We start from the raw sequence: 18,455 nt of genomic DNA, 5'->3' as shown, positions 1-18,455 counted from the left end.
CATATTGCCAGAACTAGTTCCGGAATGTTTATATCTGTGCTTAACCCTCGCCCGTAAACGGCGATCTGCCACCTTCGCCCATGCAGGGGGGGGGTTGGTGCGACCCCCCCCTTGGCGTTTGAAAACGGAGCATCGTAGAGCTTAGCGGAAAAGACCAACGGATTGCTCTCGCCGAGATCTCGCGATTGGTGGTATATTTTTTGGTCCTAGGTCAACATTTGACCTACTTTTGACCGGTCAAAGGTCAAATTTTCGGAAAAATAGACTTTTTTCAACTTTCCGCGGCGATTGCGGCAAAACGGTGGGAGATATCGACTTGAAACCTTCACTATCGTGTTCCTTGATCAATTCTCTATCGTTTGGTATGTATTTCGTTTCCCTAGCTCTAAAAATGGCGCGTTGGGAGCGCCGGAAGTCGGCAAGGTCACAGTCGGCGGCAGAAATTCGAAAAATCAAAATTTCAATTTTTGAAATCTGATTGTATTTTTGGATTTGGGAGGTCCATTTGCTCCGTATAGATGCTAATATTGCTGCATATTCCCATTGAGGTGACAAGAATTAGCAAAATAGTGGTTCGGGCGCTTTTCAAAAATAGTACCGGACGCTGTTCCTCTTGTGACGTCATAGCTCCGTGACCTGACCTGACCCGGTCAAGTTTTCTATACCATATGATAGCCAATACTTGCCCCAACATGCATGGGAAGTTTCATTACGATCCATCAACCGATGTCCGTACCACCGGCAGGAAACCTCGGGCGTTGGCACTCAGTTTGTGAAAATCCGACCGGAGGCTGTTCCCTTTGTGACGTCATAACTCCGTGACCTGACATGACCCGGTCAATTTTTTTTTATCAAAAGATGCGCAAGGTTTGCCCCATAAGGTACCCAAAATTTGGCGGCGCTGCGCGCCGCCGTTTTTGCACTATTTCCGAAAAACCTCAGGGGGGGGGTTGCACCAACCCCCCCCCTACATGGGCGAGGGTTAATTTGTAATCAGCTCATAAAAACTACGCTGAGACGTTTTGAAACGCCAAACGAGGTCATCTAAGGAAAATAACTTTGACCTGAGTCCCAGGGCTGCGGAGTCGGAGTTGGAGTCGGTCGGAGTCGGAAGTTTTCCCTGGGTCGGAGTTGGAGTCGCTAAAATCTTACCGACTCCGACTCCGAAGTTAACACTGCATTGCTCAAAGTCATGCCCGACACCTGGTTGCTTCATGATATTTTGCTTGTTGACCTTTCAAAATCTGATTTTGTTGAAGCTAAGGACATACCCCCGTTTTGGACCAGCGTTTTCATTGAAAAAAAAAACTGAAGAAGGCTGCTGCGTCAAAACCTGTTTTTATTTATGCTGTATGCATGCTATTTAAAAAGAAGCACTTATTTGCAACATTGGCCTTGGAACGCGCAAAAGTTCGCTTCAGGCAAGATAAAAAGATATCCGACAATAAATTTTATTTCATTATATGGACTTGCTGGGCAATGTCCGGAGTCGGAGTTGGAGGCGATTTTTGAAGCCGGATAATTTTTGCCGTAGTCGGAGTCTGAGCCTGAGTCGGAGTCACCTTAAAATCCATCGTCTCCGCAGCTTCATGTGACCTTGACACCCACCCTATCAGCAAGTAAACACAGGTAGTTAGTTTATCCCAAAGAAGTGTGTAGATGACAAGATAATACCCATTTTTAGAACGGTTATCTGGAACACATTTTGTGACATTCGGTGCGATCTGGTTAAAATAGGTTTATAGCTGATTTTTAGTAGCTTTCATCTTGGGCTGCACCAGTTGCTCAATTCATGGATGACTGAGTGTCGCCACAGGAGGTCCCCCGGTGGGCCGGGGCAGCGCAAGGGACGGGCCCCGCCACTGAGCCGACCATCGGATGTGCCCATTGTAAGAGCGTACCGGGCAGCGGAGCAAATCTCGGACCCACCTCAAGGGTATCCTCATCAATCAGCTTCCCATCCCTGCTGTCTCATGACAGGGGGAGTATGTGAACGGTAGTGGCAGCGGTGACCGTTAGGCGAGCCGGGCCTGCGCTGTGAATAGGAGGGGTGCGCGCCACCTCCCAGACGGTCTGGCGCTCCTGCACCCCGCCCTCCCGGCTGCGGCCGGGCTCCCGGTGCTGGACCGCAAAGTGCTGGCCGTACCTACATGTGTCACTGTTGACATAATCAAGTCGCTTTACATGACCTTGTTTATAGCGTGTACCTATAGTTTGTGCCCACAAATCCTGAAACCTGATGAACTTTTTTAACACTAAATAAGTAAAAAGTAGACCATCCAACCCATGCATTTGCATTAGTTTACAACCCCCTCACATTGCCCCACCAGACAGTAATAAGCATGTAAAGAATGAAACCGTAGTTTTGGACCCGCTACACCTTTTTTTTAAGTCGGTCATTCGTAAACGATTTCAGCCTCTCATGGATGCTTTACTGTTCGTCGGAGTTCAAATTTAACGACTTATTTCCGTTTATCTAAGAATCGTACTCCCGTTATGGCTATAACTTATACGGGAGCCATCACTTATTTGTATGCGCTTCTGCTCCTCTGTTCGTGCAAGGTAAAGTTAAAACGTTGAAATCAAATATTTTTTTTTAGAATAATCGAGCCAAATGGACAATGGATGCCCTCGAATGACCTGAACATTGACCTTATCTTAGCAATTTATTACGAACGCATATATTTTATTGCGAACCACATGGGTTCCTACAGGGTGTCCCAGAATTACCCGAACATTTATTTTCTGGCTAAAAGTACGACTGCGCTCGCTTCTAATGATATACAAGCATCATATTTTTATAAGATATCCCTTAGCTATCGAGCTTGGGGACTGTGTGCTTTTGGTGGCCGGTAACGACTCGAATCAATTAGGGGAAGCCGGGGGAACGGGGAAGCCCGGCATGGTAAGCTCTTTTTCATTTTTATTACATATCATACGTGCTGTATAAAATGTTGATATCCTGTTAGCTAGCTAAGTTCATTGGCCGTGTTTTCCCAAAAATTCGGTTTCGTGGAATAAGTATAAGGTTTTCTTTGGAGCGCTCTTGCGAGGAACATTATGAATATTAGAGAGAGAAAATATATGAAAAATTGACCTCTCCTCGACATTTAAAATTATTTGAATAGCCAAATATTACTGTATTGATATTTCGACCAACAGGTCTTCTTCAAAATAAGCCAGTGTACACAAGTGTACGAGAATACAATAATTGATGCAGCGGACTTATTCCCGCGGTTTTCAAATTCAAAAATTAGCGCGGTTTATCTCGCGCTCATTAAACAGTGGTACAACCTTTTTAACAACTTCTTGTATCACTGGTTGTACCACTGTTTTATGAGCGCGAGATAAACCGCGCTAATTTTTGAATTTGAAAACCGCGGGAATAAGTCTGCTGCATCAATTATTGTATTCTCGTACACTTGTGTACACTGTCTTATTCTGAAGAAGACCTGTTGGTCGAAATATCAATACAGTAATATTTGGCTATTCAAATAATTTTAAATGTCGAGGAGAGGTCAATTTTTCATATATTTTCTCTCTCTAATAAGTATAAGGTTGAGAAAATCGAGTTTTAAAAAAGTGTTGATTTTTCTGGGGTAAGCCCGGCATAGGGGTAACGCCGGCCACCTCCCCAGCGCTTTACAACGAGTTGATGAAACCATTATAAAAAATGGTTGACATTTGTGCTGACTATGCAGGGAATCATGATATTGTGTTCAATACCAAGAAATCAGTGTGTATGTCGATTCTGCCTCCACTGTTTCGAAATATGATCCTGCCTGATATTGTGCTGTGTGGAAATGTTCTAGCTTATGTTGATCAGTACAAATATCTTGGCTTCCATATCACCAGCAGCCCCAAGAAAACTGATGATCTGGAAATCCAATATCAATATCGTCTTCTTTGTTGTCGGGCAAACTCCCTGGTCAGGAAATTTGCAATGTGCTCATATAATGTGAAACGGTACTTATACTCTACGTATTGTTCTAATGTACATGGTATGCATCTGTGGCATTCTTATCGCTCTTCTGTGTCAAGGAAATTTACTGTTTGTTTCAACAATGCAGCTAGAATGTTCTTTGGTTATCATCGTTTCTGTAGTGCGTCCGACATGTTTGTGAATGAAAGAATCGATAACTTTATGGCGATGTATCGAAAGGCCGTCTATGGATTCATGACTCGCCTGAGCCAGACGGACAACCGAATCGTATCCTCCCTATATGAAAGTGATCTGGCATGTTATTCATCGATTCGGAGAGCGTGGTGCTCTGCCCTGTACAGTGGTACAATTTTGATGTGATGTGACTGGTACTGGACCTCGAGTCTGTCAAATACAGTTATCTCTCTCTCTCTCTCTCTCTCTCTCTCTCTCTCTCTCTCTCTCTCTCTCTCTCTCTCTCTCTCTCTCTCTCTCTCTCTCTCTCTCTCTCTCTCTCTCTCTCTCTCTCTCTCTCTCTCTCTCTCTCTCTCTCTCTCTCTCTCTCTCTCTCTCTCTCTCTCTCTCTCTCTCTCTCTCTCTCTCTCTCTCTCTCTCATTATGTGTCTTCCAAATATTAACGGAAAGTGAAATACTAAGGTACTGATTAGCTCTGGACATCTTAGAGTTTATGTCACTACTGGTATTTTAGCTAGCGTCTACCACATATACCTACAGTACAGGTCGATGAAAATCGTGATGCAAAATTGACAAAAAATGTGTATTTCAAAATTCCTTAAAATTTATTTTTCTTTTTGCCTTAATGCATCATATTGCATATCATTCGACTCGGCTGATGAAGAAGAACACAACGACACCATTTTTGAAGCTCTAGCTTCATTGTCTGTCGCGTTATCTGCAAAAACGTAGTTTGACCCTAGTTGACCTTAAGTGACATGACTGGCTTTGTCTATGATAACATGTTTATTTTCGAAATTTATCTTTGATCTAGGTGTAAACCAAACCTTCTCAGTACCTATTATCTCATGGAAAACAGTGGTTTAGTGGCATTGCTCTCGGTTGGGGGTAAGCTTGGCCACTCGCCCGGGGTGTGGCCAAGTGCTAATTTTTACACTTAGCCGTAAAAAACACTTAGCCGTAAGTGCCGTGCTAATTTACACTTAGCCGTAAGTGTACATTGGCACTTAGCCGGGGTGTGGCTAAGTGCCAATGTGCTAATTTTTATTTTAGAACTGCGATGTTCGAAAAAAAAATGTCATACTTAAGCCAGCCTGCCTCGTCACCCCTCACTACAAACACTTAAACGGTCCTTACATAACATTCGTATAAATATTAGTACGTATAACATTAACCCGCGCGGGGCTGGGGGGGGGTAAATTTTACCCCCCTCGCGAATTTTTGCGATATCTCGAAAACGGCGGCGCGCAGCGCCGCCAAACTTTCAGTACCTTTTCTTACATCAATTTGACACGTTCCCTGAAAATTTGAGCGAAATCCGTCGGAAATTTTTGAGAAATTGACGTTTTAGTGACGTCATGTTCGCCATTTTCGCCTCAAAAACGGCAAAAGTTCAAACGCCGCTAACATCTTCATTTTTAAAGGAATCAAGACGTAACAAAAAAGGTTATACGTAATTTTACTTTGTCTTTCAAATGGCTATCTCGTTTTTTTTGAAAATTTTGGATTTTGGCCTAATTTTTTTCAAAAAACTGACTTTTTTTGGAAAATCATTATAAAATCCAAAATTTTGAGTCTATCGAAAAAACCGGAATATATGTCAGAGAAGTGGTCTATGTGCACCTACATACCAAATTTTAGAAGAATCGGTTCAAAAATGTGGGAGTTATTCAAAATTTTATGACGTCACGACACACAAAATTTTTGAAAAATGACTTTTTTGGAAGTTCTAGACCTCGTACGAAAACAAAAATAGCACCATTCGATTCGCCGTGAAAAACTGCATCAGATAGACACCTTTTTAGGCCTTGACAACCAACTTCAAAATTTGACCTCACTTGACCTGACCTTGACCTGACCTCGACCTGAAATTCATCCAGAGGTGGTCCATATCACTTATTGAGTGTGCCTATTGAATTCTATGAGTAAAATGACCCATAAAACATGTGTCGCACATGCCCTTTTCTATATTTTGTTTTTTGGTAACCTGACCTGACCTGACCTGATCTTGACCTTGACCTCTGAATGATATTGTATGCAACGAATATTGTCTTGGTAGCCTAAGAACACGTTTTCAGGCGATCAGTCTCAGTCCATGACTCCATTCTTCGGCAACTACGGTGCAAGGCCGATACTGTAGAAACTTGCAATTTGTACCCTTGACCTGACCTTGACCTTGACCTCAAACTTTAAATTAAGTACATGTTTTTAGTAGTTCGTGATGAGAGCTTTCGATTGGCGTTTGAATTTTCCAAATCGGACCATTAGTTCGGGAGATAACAGGGGGGGGGGGTAAAATTTACCCCCCCCCCCAGCCCCGCGCGTTCGGCTGGAGACCCCAGCCCCGCGCGGGTTAACAGTGCAACATATCTCACTTTTTAGCTAAAAACCCTTAAAATATCATTTCTTTTTCTGCTCTATAACTTTAACAATATGCAATTTTTGTTAGCCTTAACTTTTTTACTGGCGTTACCTTAGCTGCCACGCTGAAAGGACAAACAGTTGAGCATTTTATTGTGAATAATTTAGCCGGAAACGGGGTGGCCGGGCTTCCCCCGCGCCCGGGCTTCCCCCGGCTTCCCCTATTATCCAGAGTCAAGTAAGAGTAGTCCTTTTCCGTTTTCAGCTTTCAGTCCATTCGGAGTCCTCTCATGCAAAGAAATTGGATCTAGCTCAAAAACTGAGCTCTTTGGACCGATTCCCGTGGTTCAATGTTTTGCGTCGAAATCGGCTGAACATGACGTCACTCTGACGTCATTTCCGGCCGACCTATGATGGATACGAAGTTCAAATTTTGACACAAGATGTCAAATTGATGCAGCCCAAGGTACTGAAAGTGTGGCGGCGATACATCAAGCGGTTTAGAAGTTATTGCAGTAGAAAAACGGCAGGGGGCTATGAATATTGAATAGCCCCCCCCCACCCCAATGGGGCGCGGGTTAATTTGCGAGTTACGCTGAACGTGTTGTAAAACAAGAGTACGCCTAAAAGTAAAATTTAGGTGAGAACGATCTTATGGGACACCCTGTACATGCCAACTTTCAGCGCAATGGGCCCGATATTGCAATTGTTACAAAACTGACACCTCTTCGTTTTGCAAGTAGCACGTGCATAAGGGGTCACCCACATTCATCAGGAATAATCCAATACTTGATAGAAGGAATGAAGCTTCTTTACTAATTACCGCATGTAAATCGGTCAAGTGGTTGCTGAGATATAAGCCTCGCAAAAGCGTGACCACCGATCTTTCCAAGTTTAAAAATCAAGCGTTGGCATCGTGAGAAGCGTTAGGGTGGCCGCTTTGCCCCACTCTCCCCTACAACAAATCTTTTAAACGTCGAGCCGATAGGCGAGACGTTAAAAAGATTTTTCTACCTACGAGCGGTTTAATAATTTTATCCCGTGCCGCCGACATATTTCATGTAATGTCTACTAGACGTTTAACAGTTTGTTAATCGTCACAGTAGACGTTTAACAACTGTTACACGTCTAGAACCTGTTAAGCAAATCATTTACTCAACATCTGATAATTTTCTCTCTTAGCACGTGAAGCAATTGAAAATACTGACTACGACGCGGGATAAATGACAGATATAAGATATACCGCTACAAACAAGCATTGTAAAATTCACAAAACGCACCGGCATGGTTTCTAATAAGGCTGAAACAGACTCTTTCCGCAGTCAGGAAATCGCATGCGAGAGCCTATTCAAATTGATTAAATCACACTCGCATCAATTGTACGCACCTCCCGCATGCGTTTGATGCGGGAAGGATTGTAATGTATTTGAATAGGCTCTCGCATGCGATTTCCTGACTGCGGAAAATCTGTTTCAGCCTTGACCATTTTATTTGCTTGCCACAATCCAGAAATGGCTATATTGTGATGCATTGTTGCTGATTGGGGTAAATAGATGACGAAGACATTGAAAACAGTAGGTATTTTTTTTTTTTTTTTTGCAATGGGTGAATTTATTGAGCTAGGTAGCTTTGCTTGCAAATGCTGAAGTATTGTTTTTTTAACGGTTCTCCATCCAATCATATATGTACTCCCAAAGCACGTTACTGACGTTAATACGTTTCTGCTTACCTAAATAATAGAGTAGTACCGCCAAAACTGGAATATTAAATGCATTATCTATACAAACGGAACTCATACTCATAACCAGGTGACAACCAAAGTTGGGACGTTTTACCATACCTGTAATTTCACGATCACGAATATCGTGTTAGTTTTGATCAGAGATGATGTCTTTAAGCATTTAGACCAGGTCGGGTCAGGTCAGGTCAGGTCAACCGGTAGGGGTTGTGACGGGTATTCGTAATACGTGTCAACCGCCTCTGACAGCTTCGTAACATGTTACGAAGGCACCAAAACTACTTCGTAAATGTTAAAATGATTGCTAAATTCGAATTCAGCTCCAAAAACTAGGCTAGAAACATGTAAAACTCGAAAAGGTGAATCGAGGTCACCCGAGGTCACTAAAGGTCAATGACCTGACCTGACCTTCAGGTGACCTTGACACCCACCCTAATGTAGGTATGGGAGCAACATCAAATCACATGTTTGAACGTTTGAAACCACGAAAAGCTTGCAAACGCGCGGCTAATGCGAGCCGACATACGCCGAATCGCGATTCCGGCCAAACATGGTCTCGGAAAAGAGGTCACAGGTCAAAGGTCATTTCGGTCAGGGTCATGAAATTTTCAGGGTAGGTGTAAAATTGATCAATGCGAGGGCACTGAAAGTTTCGTCGCGATCGGCCGCTTTTTACGCGAGTTATTCGCGAAAAACCTCATCAACCCCCCCCCCCCCTGTGCCGGCGAAAGATCCGCAATCATAAAATACACGTATGGCTCACAGCAGTGCTGAAACATGAAATACGCAAGCATGACCGGTTATTCAGGCTTGCTCAGCGCCACGACTCAGAAAGACATTCAGTTCAGTTCGCCGCCGATGATGACAGCATGGTCGGGTGGTTCGTTCCGCGACAGGGTCCGGCTGCTTTGTGCGGCTCGGCGGGGCGGGAGGGGGGAGGCAGGCGACGCGTCTGACAGGCGACACTTGAGCGTCCCGGGAATCAGCTGTCACCGTGCGGCGCGGCGGGCCGTCCCTCCGACCCTTCCCATTGTTACCTGACTGGGCGCCGGCCGCCGGTCCTCCGGAAGGGTCACTTTGGTATGCGAACTCTTCACCGCACTTGCCCACTGTCAGAGAGTGTACTGAGGTACAGTAGTTTCTAACAGCTCGTTCGATTGGTCTGCCTGCTCAGCCAATCATATTCTGGCAACCTTGGACCTTGGGACCCAACGTCGCTATGGTACTTCCGTATAGCCTGAGGCACCTGGGTACTTATGAATCTTGGGTCCCGTTGGATTCTGGGTCCGACTGTACTTGGGTACATTTGATACACACCCGAACGGCCGCCCGCCTTTGCGCTTGCATTATTTAGTAGCCTTCTTTTCATATGTCTTACCTGCGCGATATTTGTATTCATGATGTGGCCTTACTTTTATTCTTGATAAAATAAGATATAAACATTTTGACATCATTATCTGACCAGTCATTTTAAATTCTATTCTATTTTGTTGTGATAATATTTATCTAAGAAAAAGCTTTACAAAAAACCTACTCTCCAAAACTATTGCTGTCACCACAACCGCTAGGTTTGCAGCCCTTCAAATTTTGAAGAAAAAAAAAAACACTTTTAAAGTGTTTTTTTTTGCAGGCACAAAAGCGTCATTGCTAGAGGCAAGGCTATATAAACCTAGGCTAGAGGTATATTTAGGGCCTTGGGCTAGAGCTAGAGGGGACCGCCACCCATCCGTGCTTCTATCCTCAGGATACTGAAATCCTTCTCCTCCAAGCCGCAACCTCCCTCCGGGCTGGACAGGCAACTTTATCTCATGCGGGCTGCTCCCTTGGAGCGGCACCGCTGCTCCTGAGGGAGCGCACCCCGTAGCCGGGTGCAGTGAGTGCCTTGGGGCTGGGTGGCCTGTCCTCTGGACGGGCTCAGCCCCGGCGACTCACTTGGGTGCCTGCCCAGACCAATGTCTCCCCCTAATTCCTATCATCCTTCCGGCTCTGCAATGGTCTTGTCGACCGAAAGGGCCTAACCCAACAAAACAAACAAACAAACAAACTAGAGGGGACACCGTTCCGTGCTTCTATCCTCAGGATACTGAAATCCTTCTCCTCCACGCCGCAACTCCAACTCCGGGCTGGACAGGCAACTTTATCTCATGCGGGCTGCTCCCTTGGGGCGGCACCGCTGCTCCCGAGGGAGCGCACCCCGTAGCCGGGTGGAGTGAGTGCCTTGGGGCTGGATGGCCTGTCCTCTGGACGGGCTCAGCCCCGGCGACTCACTAAGGTGCCTGCCCAGACCAATGTCCCCCCTACATCCTATCATCCTTCCGGCTCTGAAATGGCCTAATTGGACCGAAAGGGCCTAACCCAACAGGCAACAAAACAAACAAACAAACTAGAGGGGACGCGGGGCGCGGGGAGCCAGGGCCAAGATTCCATGCAGGCCAGGGGCCAGGGCACTAAAGAGGGGAGCAGCTAGAGAAACTAAGAAAGCCTCAAGTGTTTTGCTAAGCATCACGAATATGAACAACCAAGTGATGTTAACTCTCGCTGGACCTATTGTTTTTCTAATTTGTAGGTACATAATATGCGCCGGCCGAGGGGGGGGGGGGCGGGTACGACCACTGGCGGTCGCAGCCGCTGGCAAAAGGGGGGGCCAAAGTCACACTCGCGGGACATAACATTTATCCGTTACCGGAGGGGGGGGGGTGATCGGCTAATTTTTTACGCCCACGAGGCGCCGAAAAAGTTGGCATTACTTATGCTTCATCCACCTCATTCTTGCGTGAAATCTTTAAGCTCCAAAATCACCAGTTCCATTTCCCGTCCCACGGTGTTTCCACCGGTCGGGCCACTGCACCATGGCGACGGATCGGTGTAGCATATACTGGAAGGTCGGGCACGTGGATTCATGACCTTACCACTATAAAACAATTCGGAAAAGTACAGATACCTCTTGCTTTGAACAAGCATGTGAAACCCAGAGAGCATTTTCAAACCATGACATTTACCCATATAGATGTGTAGCGGCGGGAGAAAGTAGGTACACCGACCTCTGGAGACCCCCGGCCCCACAGGTTCCTGGTTTTCAAAATTGGCATCTGAGGGCCGCGCGCGACTCCTGCGGGGCTTCGCAACGGCTCTATTGGGGCTCGGCTCACTTAATCTGTCTTATAGTCCTACTGCTAAAAAGACTGGCCCTGAGCCCTAAGGACTTCATCAGTCTCTGCCAGCTCCACACACCGGCTCATGGGGTCCCGACGTCGAAATATGACGGAATCTGCGCGGGACCATCAGGACGTAAAGTAATCTCGATCAGGACCAACGTAAGGCTGTGCAGGAGTCTGTGTGAGCCCTGTGATCTTCAGAAGCCCACCCATGTATGTTTTCACTTAGAGGCCAGTTTAGGGCCCTCAGAGACCAGTACAGGGCCTGCAGACCATGCAAAGGCCAGTAGTTTGAGACCATCAGAGACCGAGTTGGGCTCTCAGAGGCTAATGTGGGTCCTTACTCATTACAGGCCAACATGGGGCCCTCAGAGGTCAGCGTGGGGCCCTAAGAAACCGGCATGAGCCGTCGTTGAACCCCAGAGGCCAGCAGAGGGCCCTCAAAAGCCAAGATGGGCCCTCCTCAGATGCTAATGCAGGCCCTTAGAGGTCGGCATCGGGTCTTCAGCAGCCAGTGCGGGACCCTCATTGGCACCTAAATGTTCGTCTTGGGACACCAGAGACAGCAACAAGGCCATTAGAGACCGGTGTGAGACCCTCAGACGCCGGTTGGGGCCCCTGAGGCCGGTTAGGGGCCCTCATATGCCAGATGTGGAGCCTCAGAGGTCGATGTGGGCTCTTAGCGGTCAACGTGGGCGCTTGACCGCCACTGAAGTTCCATCAGAGGTCAGTGTAGGACGCTCAAAGACCGGTGTGGGAGCTATATTAATAGCTGGACGTGGTTTCTTTTTTAGCCTCGTGACGATCGAATCAGGGCCAGGGCCCCATACACCTATGGGGGCCCATCGGTTGCTTGAGGGGGGGGGGGGGGCAAATGATATGACGGCCCCCTTTATGTGCCTTGGGGGGGGCATGGCCCTGATGCCCCCCCCCCCCAGCGACCGCCACTGTATACACATTACATACAGGCCTCTGAGATTACATACTAGCTCATGCAAACTCTATGCAGGCCAGGCCCCGGAGGTCCCACGCTAATCCTTAAGAAACCAAGCCGGCATATGGTCACCACCGGGCTTCTGAGGTGCACAGCACCAACCCATGAGGTCTTATGTGTCGTAGAGCCACGCTCATTTGGCAGGGCCCACCCGCCACTGGCGAAGAGGGTCTCATGCAAGCCATTGCTGGGCCTACGAGAGCCTCAAGTAAACCCACGCTGATATTCCATATAAGATCCGGCCATACTCGTGAACCGGTGCCAGCGACGCTGACCGCCAAATTGACAGAATGCGAAACTGAGCCCACTCATGAGTGAAATTTACGTCCTTTGATGGTGCAAGAGTGAAGAGAGAAAATGAAACATACAAGAAGCTTTTCTAGGACTTCTGTTCGATCTGAAAGGTGGGGCCAAAAGATAGTACATATGGCCACACCTTTCAGCACCAAAGGGGGGCCATGGCCCCCGTGCCCCCCCCCCCCTGGGACCGCCTATGGGTACGACCCCCTTCGCCGTTTCGCCCCTTGCCCTGGTGGAGCTAGCGCGTCGCGGAAAAAAAACAAGCGTGTGCGCCGTTACGAGACCAATATTGATACCCGACCGATTTAAAGGTCCTAGGTCAACCGGTGACCTCTGAGGTCAGGTCAAGTGCCCCAAGGTATGGGCCCGTTTTTGGTGAATGACTTCGCAAAAAAAGACGGCCGCAGAGCCCCGATTTTGGCAGCATCGTGTTCGCCTCGCTCAGGCACGTGCGTCGAATGACATACTTTTTGTTTGGGTGAGGTCAACTTAGGGAGTTGACCTCAGGTCACGGTCAGGTCAGCGCCCCCAGGTCATGAAGATGGTCGATGGAGGTCATGTTGCATATCATTCGATTCGGCAGGTCTTCCTGAGTCCATTAGTGGCTTTCTCGACTCGCTAGCGGGAGTTTGATCGGGAGTTATTGCCGAAAAACAAATATGATCCAAATGACGTCCTAAATGACTGCACGCAAGGTCAGCATTGCAAAAGTGACACATCTTACCTTGCAAGGAGTGCATCAAATCATGATTCTGTGTGCTTGAGATAGTTGGCGATCGTTCCCGGCGCCAGAATAGCAGTTTTCATTTTTCTCCATTGACTTAGGTACATACTGAAGGTAATGGTGATGTCACGAAAATGACCTGACCTCATATGACCTTTAGGAAAATCCGAGATATACAAGTTGTGGGACTCATAATGGATACTAGATCCTGCAAGTTTCATTTCCCTGTGACATCTCCTCTGGCAGTGAGGGCGTTGCGAAGTTGCGACATCTAAAGACCGTGCAGAGGTTCACTTATGACGTCATAGGTCAGTGACCTGACCTGACCCAAAAATGCGGTTGGTGTCAAAAGATGCGGCTTGGATCAAAGGTCAGGTATGCCAAATTTCAGCTCTCTATCATCAGCATGTTCGGAGCTATTGCGAAAAACTCTATGGGGCGGTCAGTAATGCCCCCCCCCCTCGGCCGGCGAGGGATAAGCATCGATTGAAATTTAACCCTCGCCCGCACATGGGGGGGGTTGCCACCCCCCCAGATAGTCTTTCTGCTCTGCACTCAACATTTTTAGAGGTAGAAGGCTGATTTTTCGTATAGCTGCTCCTCTATCCTTTCTTGATGTCCACTGAAAATTTCAAGTGTCTGTGATTTTTGGTTTCGGAGATATGACCTTGTTTTTCAGGTCATGTCATGACCCAAATGGCCAATTCTCAACATCTTGCGTTTGCCATGGGCCTTGTGAGCTTTTGACACCTTGATTTCGGCCAGTGGCGGCGGAAGGTATTCTAGGATAGGGGTGCAAACGATATTGAAGCGCCCCTTCCCGCTGGGCGCCCCTTACCATATACACGGTTGTAGTAACACAAACAGTGAAGAGACGTTTGACAATGTGTTGTACCTGTTAACACGTTCAGAATTTACAGTTTTTATGTAACGAGAAATAGTTAGGTACATTCCATAGCGTAAATGTAACCTTCATAATGTTCGTTTAGAAACAACCTCATCACCATATCATAAGATTCTCCGAATAAGGCATATCGAAAAGAGTTCCACGGTTCCAATACCTTCGTGTGGACTAGTGAATTAGGCGCCGAATCCATAACACTAACTCGGTGACAGAGAATTGTTAAAAAAAAACACTCTTTTAAATTGCGTTTAAGTTGCATCCGTCCTCCCGGCAAGTTGGTTAGAGCTGCGAAATTTCGATCGTTAGAACCCGGTTTCTAATCGCTCCGACGCGACGCAATGATACCCGAGACTATGCCGAGACTAAGCCTCCCCCTATGGATTCCCCCTAAGAGACTTCTAGTTACTGCTAACGTGAAGTGAATAGGCTGAGGTTTATGGTGGGAGTAGCAGGTTTGTGACGCCCCAGTGAAATAAATGCCGCCTTTCAACACCGATAGGAGCCCGAAATGAATGAATACAGGCAATCAACGCTGGTAGGTGTCCCAGCGAAATGAATGCATCTACTACCATCCAGAGGTGCCCCCATTTCAAAGTAATACGACGGCGACGCCTCCACACTGATAGGGGCCCATCCCAGGGGAACGGAATAAATGCCGCCCCCTCATTGCCGGGCGCCCCAGGAGAATGAATGTTACACATCAACACCAATATGCCTCCCAGTGAAATGAATTATGAATGTCGCCTTTCGACGCCGGTAGGCGCCCCAGACACCAGTGGATTTACTGCCGCCTTAAAACACCGATAGGCACCTCAGTGAAGCGAATGCCGGCCTATACCACCGATAAGCGCCCCGGATGAATAAATACCACCCGTCAACGCCGATAGGCGCCTCAGTGAAATTAATGCCGCCCCAATCTCCGATAGGCGCCCCAGGTGATACATGTCGCCCATCAACACCAACGGGCGCCCCATTGAAATGAATCCCGCCCTTCAACACTGGCAGACGCCCCAGTGGAATGAATGCCGCCCCACAATGCCGATGGCCGTCCCTGCACTGGAAAATCAGTTTCGCCCCTATACAGGCGCCCATAGAAGTTTGCAGAGTGCTATTCCTGGTCATAATCATCTCCCCAGTAAAAAAAAAAAAAAAACGCAAAATACGCCCTAGCACTAGGGGTGTAACCACCTATACGGACAGTGCAATTTTACAGGCCCCAATCTCGGACCTCCCTTAACATTCATATGTTGTAAACGGCAAACCGCCCCCGATAAATGTTACACAAACTAATTTCCTCTCGCATATCGGCCATCAGGCGCCCCTTTTTGTCGCATGGAGCCTGCAACGCTATAAGCCCTCATATGTTCGTGTTGGCGTTCGGAGGCTATCGCCTTCAAAGACGTCTCCATAAATGTTTCTTTTTCGTCCCACACACAGGCGCCCCTCTTTCGCATGCAGGCGCCCCTCTTCCGCATGGCGCGCTTCTCGAGTGGCTGCGCCCTCCTAGCCTTTATCGCCTGGCAAGATTATATTCGACAGGGTCGGCAGCATCTGCCTTTGTTTCAGATAAGGATGCCCTCCACTCTTCAGCATATCAAAAGATACTTTTCCCACGTCATTGCCACCATCTTCGTGTCACAAGTGCCTTTATCAGTTGCGGTGTCGCACTGCTCAGCTTTATGGCTGCCGCACCTCTTAAAGGAAAAGGGTCACCTTTAACATGGGGTTTGAAACTGAGATGGCCATCTTGTAGCCCGTGTCCGAAAGCCCCGAGAGTGACCCACCTTACGGCCGATTTCGGCCTCCATTCGTAGGTATCGGCAATTTTAAAAGAAAAAATGCCAGGAATGCGTCCTTATCCCAGGAATGCGTTCTTATCCTGTAATACAGCCACCCGCGGCGAGGCTTTGGTTTTTAACCAATCAGCTCCAATCAGCTCAGCTTTAACCAATCAGCTAATCTGACACAAGCCGACGAGTCTGTCTCCTGAAGGCTGATTGGCTTGAGTGTGATGTCATCGCTATGACATCATACAGAAGGTGCGGTAGAGAGTACAAACATAGTACCAATATGTTAAATAGTTTGACATACTTTTTTGCGAATTATGCACTTCTGGCACCAGATTTAAAAAGAACATGAAAAATAATAATGTCAAAATGAAAAGCAACGATATCTTCAAATTTCACGAAGGTGGCACTTTTCCTTTAACTTCCTGCCTCCTCTACAGATTTTCGATGCGCCCCTTTCCATAGCTTTAGGGTGCAGCTGCCCCCCTTGCCCCCCTGCTTCCGCCGCCACTGATTTCGGCCTATTTTGCCAGTCTTACCTCCCACCTATCATGGAACATGTGTTGTTCGACGATCAGGGTTGTGCTTGACTCATGAGTCGAGTCAGAAATTTGACTCAACTCTGACTCAAATGAGTCACGTTTGAGTCGAGTCGGATAAAATGTTGAGCTGATGAGTTGAGTCAGAGTTGAGTCAGACAAAAATATTAAGGTGTTTAGTTGAGTCAGAGTTGAGTCAGTAAAATAACTTATGAAATAATTGTTGGTAATAATAAATAATAAATAAATTACAAATAATTGTTGTAACTTATAATAATAATTGTTGAAATAATTGGAACATGAGTCAGCTGACTCAACTTCCTAGAAACAATATATATGTTACAGGGAGTATGCGATTTCAGTTAGTTTGCAACGACCCTAGGGTGGTTGTAACCTCCCTGAACGAGCAGTTTGTTTGCAACGACCCTAGGGACGTTACAAAATAACTGCTCGTTCCGGGACGTTGTAACGAAACTAGGGTCGTTGCAACCTCCCTAGTTAGTATGCAACGAACCTAGGGTTGTTACAAAATAACTAGGGAGTTTAACCCATTAGAGCCGAAAACTTTTTTTGTCGACTTTCACTGCGATTTTAACATATGTTTGTCAGGTACCCTTTAGGAGAATACATGTGCATTTTTAGCCAGATCACGAAACCGGAAGTGTACGTTTCCGGTCTGGCAGCTTTTGCTGCCAAGCGTATCTTACATAGTCAAAAATGGAGTGGTTTGTCACATTTCAAAGCACAAACATATTAAAACCGCGAGGAAATGATCTTTCGATACCAACAACCTTTGCCACAGAGTGTCTCCTGTTGGTGCATGTACAATTTTCACGAACTATTTTATTTACGTACCAGATATGATCTTGAATATGTGTAATTGTTCGGATTTCCATTCGACCGTAGCCTGCAAATAACGACCGTAGCCAATAATTCTCAAGAATAATGAACTCAAAATCCAGACCTCAGCTAACAGTTCAGCTCGTTCTGAGAGATCATGTTCTTTCTCTCATTATTTCAGCTCACACGCGCTTCCCCTCCCCACAAAATCTTATATAGGATGCGACGAAGGTTTTGATGGCTTCCGTCGACCGTTTATTTAAAGCAACTTGGCGTGTTTCCAGTGTGCTCCTAAATATCGCGTTCCTTTCAACGAATTGTGTCCCTGAGTCTTTCTCTGAAGCGGAGATTATCTGAACAGCTGACCTTTAACAATGGGGTCACTGGCATGGGTAATTGTTTAACCATTGAACGGCGCATTTACTGAACGTCTAAGCATGAAGGTTTAGCTTTACAGTTGAGAGGTTCGTAGTTGCGCTGTTGGCATGCTCCAAGCTGGCAAGTGGCAACACATGGAAGGACGCTGCCTCACACTTTTAAGCCCCCGTTTTCACCAACAAGCGCTGGCATGGAAGAAGTTTAGGGACAAGTAGCGGCACGCATAAGCCCCAATCAGCATGGTCCTCCTGCGTCTCAACCGTCGCCAAGATCGTCATGAAGAAAGCACCTGGGAAGTCTGACCATTCTGCGGAGAATCTGAAGTCTTATTCATAATGATCACTCTGATAATTTTGTCTATTGATAAGGGAGGAACGCCCTTAGACTGAAGGCGCTTGACTATTGGTGCGGCCAAAATAACGAAAATCAGCAAGCCCAGAGCCCTCAGATTTGCACGAAACGGAGAATCTGGCCGGTAGAAGAGTGGAAACGGAGTAGGTATGTAGAAGCGGGTCTAGTTCGGCGACAAGTCTCCGTTTCAATGGTTTCACCACACGGACCCCCAAAACGAGCATGGGCTGAAAACGTGGCCCAAGTTCCGACAGACTTCTGCGAAAA

The sequence above is a fragment of the Amphibalanus amphitrite genome, unplaced genomic scaffold (assembly GCF_019059575.1).
Source record: "Amphibalanus amphitrite isolate SeventyFive unplaced genomic scaffold, NRLGWU_Aamphi_draft 000083F_arrow, whole genome shotgun sequence".
NCBI lineage: Eukaryota > Metazoa > Arthropoda > Thecostraca > Balanomorpha > Balanidae > Amphibalanus > Amphibalanus amphitrite.
This window is presented reverse-complemented; position numbering follows the sequence as displayed.